The 3,845-nt window shown below is 37.2% G+C and overlaps 1 long non-coding RNA gene across 1 annotated transcript; it reads right to left on the reverse strand.

Annotated features, from left to right (window-relative positions):
* Positions 1 to 459: 459 nt before the first annotated feature.
* LOC125100828 (uncharacterized) lies at positions 460 to 1,309 on the reverse strand. The gene is made up of 2 exons (XR_007127669.1): positions 1,272 to 1,309; positions 460 to 965 (listed from the first exon to the last, which is right to left on the reverse strand). It is a non-coding gene; the product is annotated as an uncharacterized LOC125100828 (long non-coding RNA).
* Positions 1,310 to 3,845: the final 2,536 nt, after the last annotated feature.

The following is a 3,845-nucleotide window of genomic DNA, read 5'->3' on the forward strand; positions in this document are numbered from 1 at the left end:
CTCACTTTTGTGTTCTATTAAAGTATTAGTTACATCACATCCTCATGCAAATTCCAGCTGTGTGTCCTGAAATACTGGGAAAAGTCCTGGTGACATTCATGGGGGGTGGTGTTCATTGAAGTTCATTGCATTGAATTCTCTTAGTTCTTTTTCCCATACATTCCTGCCTACACTCTTTGAAAAATAAATACTTTTGCTACTTTGAGCTTCAACGTATTTCCCTAAGCATTTCTAGCCTATTTTGACAGGCTGTCTTTAGGTTGCTTTGGACAATCTAAGCAATTTGGCTGAATGCATTTAGAATCAGCTTAGAAATCTGTGGAGCTTTGTCTGTTTATATACTAGCATGATTTATCTCATCCTTCAAAATCTAAGTCCAAGGTTATCTCTTCAGTGATGTCTTCCTCTGTTAGAATTAATGCTTTGCCTTTTTATACTTTCTTCAAAGACAACTCACAACATGATTATAGTATTTATTCACTTATTGAGAAAACATTGAGTGCCTATTACAAATCAAACTCTGTGTTAGGTACTAAGGGTTCATAGTTGAACAAAAGTTAACCCCTTGCTTTGAAGTAACTTACAATCCAGTTGTGGAGATAGACATGTAAACCCGCTTGCATAACAGGAAAATGTAGGACCATACCAGTTAAATTTTAACAAAAACTTTGCTTACAAATTATAATAATTATAAAAAATAAATGCTAAACATATGATTTTAACAAAGTGTGATAACTCTCAGGGTGAAGATATGTGTAAGAGATAGAGTTTTTATAGGGAAGTGATCAAATTGCCTTGGTTTTGAGTCAGTTAAGGTTAGCCACATGAGACATTTGACTTGGGTCTTGAAGAAAAAGGAATTCACTTGCAGTCCAGCTTGTTTGGTATGTATTGGCTTCCACCATCAAAATGCTGTGCTTCTTGGACTAGAAAACATGAGTTCTTTATTTCTGAATTACCACTGCCTGGCAAGAAAATGGATATATAGCAAGTGATCAAAAATATTGTGTTCTTGGGGCGCCTGGGTGGCTCAGTGGGTTAAGCCGCTGCCTTCGGCTCAGGTCATGATCCCAGGTCCTGGGTTCGAGCCCCGCATCGGGCTTTCTGCTCAGCAGGGAGCCTGCTTCCTCCTCTCTCTCTCTGCCTGCCTCTCTGCCTACTTGTGATTTCTCTCTGTCAAATAAATAAATAAAAACCTTTATAAAAAAAAAATATTGTGTTCTTAAGCCAGGGACTATGTCTATGATAATCATAAATGCTGAATAGCTTACCTTCAATAAAACATTCCTCCTAGTTAACCATATAAATAAATTATATATAAATAAATAAATATAAATAAATAAAATATAAATAAAAACCATATAAATATAAATAAATAAATATAAATAAATAAAAACCATATAAATAAATTAGGAAAAAAATCTAGGAAAAACTAGAAAAAATAAAAAATTAGAATTAGGAAAAACAAAAACAAAAACACTAAACTGTAAAAAGGGGAAAGTAAGGGATATATACTGGGGGACTTACTCATTCACAGAAACACTTATTTCTAGTGTTCAAGGAAAAAGGAGGGAGAAAGATAGTGGTAAATGTGTTTCTAATCTGAAAATAACCAGCTTTGTCTTCTCTACTCCAACTACAAATACTCTCCCACACAACCATGCATTCTTCTAAGAGTTAGGTGTTTTTCATTATTAGTTTTCAAAAACAGTTACTTTCACACTGACTCACACATCACTCTAATAATTATTGACCTCAAAAATAATGGCCATATCCTAGATGCTATGCAAGTCATTTCAGTCATCTCCTTTACTAAATATAAAACTCCTAAGGTGTGTGTGCCTTCTCCCTGTAGTGCAGATAAGTAAACTGAAGTTCGTTAAGTTGATCACACCACACAAGAAGCAGAAGCCTGAAACTAAGCCTGCCTAAGTCTGAACTCTAGGCTTATTTTATTAAATCACTCTACCTTCCTAATATATATTTATAAATGTGGCATAAATTAAAGAGATTTATACAATCATGAACCAGCCATAGGAACAGTGTAATTTTCTTGCTATTGGGAGGCAGCCAAAACAAAGCCAGTGGTTAAGGAGAACTTTAGACTCTTGCCAGTCTTATGTGTGGGGAGGAAGTTTGTGAAGATGAAGGCACTATTCATAAAGACAAGTTGTTGTAGCAATCAGGAACAATTCTAGATTTAGATTTGAGATTGCAAAGGAGGTTAGGGAGATGTAGGTACAGAAATAAATTAGGAGGGGTCAGTTGGTAAGTTACCCAACTAATGCCTGGTTCTTTTGAGCATATTAGGCATGTTGGATTACCCAAGCTGTTTCACTTTTTGAGCAGTGATGGGTGGCCAGTTGAGAACAATGAATAAAATATATTACAGTGGCGATTTGAGTTAGATCTTCTTCCCTGGAGACCAGTATAGCGCTTAGACCATAGCAGACAAGGTCTTTCCTATGACTTGGATTATATTTCTGGAAATTTCTAAATCTGTCAGTGTTGGAACATGGTAGGGGTGGGGGAAGAGGTTAGAGGATTAAGGTAGGCAGCAGTGCTACTCTGTTGTTGGGGCAGATACCCAAAGCCTGATGTAAAATATATGTAAACTCTGAATCTATTTCTTCCCTTTAAGGTGCTTTCCAACCCTCCACAACACATGTCAGTAGGGTTCAACACATGCCTCAAGAGTTTCAAGATTTTTGCATATGAGGTCACATACTTCCTTAACCAGGCTGGGGTTCCACAAGGGCCCCTGGAAAGTGGATCACCCTCCTCTATAACTTTTTTCCCCCAAATTACTTGAGATAAGAGACCAGAATGGTGCTAACACACTGACTTAGGGTGAGTCCCATTTACCTTTCACCAAGGATAAAGACACTTTACATGACCAATTGAACAGAAGACAAATGTCTAAGTACCAGTTCTCTGTTCATCACTCTAAATCTTCATCATTAAATCATTATTTTTCCCACAGGCTATTAATTTTGTAATACATTTTACAGTCAAATTGCTGGTAAATGCCTAGATTCTGGGGGAGAAAAAAGATTTATCTGGCTAAGACTCTGTCGAGCACTAAAATGAAATGCTGGTGTGGTGAGTGCAGCTGCAGAATTCAGAAGGTGGGGGCTGGGGACCATCTTTCTGGGCCAACAACTGTTCACAAACACACTGTAACAGAGCAGGAGCGAAACTTGGTGGTACCACAATAGGAGAAGCACTACTATGGGGTTTCAAAGCTTTTTTTTTTTTTTTTTTCCCTTAAAGAGATGACTTACAATTGAAATTTGAGTTGAGCAAAAACACTTTTGATGTCCTGAAATATATTTCAACCCATGGCTACTTATTTCTATGTATGTATTTTTTATGTTATTCGTATAATTTATTATGAGTGTTTAGAATGTGTGCTAACAAGATTTAGAGTGCTTTGATTTTTTTTTTTCTCCTGGAGGGGTGGGGGTGGAATGGAGAAGTCCTGAATAGAAGGTCGAAGTGGAAAAAATAAATCTGTGAAGGCAAGTGTGATGCGGTGTGCAATTACCAGCTCAAAGGCCTCAAAGGTGCTTCAGCAAGGCTGCCTCCAGCCCAAAGTGATGACGTGCATCTTGGGAACTTTCCGTGAGTTCTGTACTTCAAACTTCTTCATGTGGTCCCCAATATAAAGGCCACGCCGTGTTCTATAAGAGGAGCCCAAGGACATGGAGTTTGGATCATTAATATAGATCCACCCACATCACAGACTCTTTCAGCTGAAAAGTACATAGAGTCCATTTCTGCTAAGTAACATTGTTCTATTTCATTGTTAGTTACTTCTGTTAATCTCTTACTGTGCCTAAATT

The sequence above is a fragment of the Lutra lutra genome, chromosome 5 (assembly GCF_902655055.1).
Source record: "Lutra lutra chromosome 5, mLutLut1.2, whole genome shotgun sequence".
Lineage (NCBI taxonomy): Eukaryota > Metazoa > Chordata > Mammalia > Carnivora > Mustelidae > Lutra > Lutra lutra.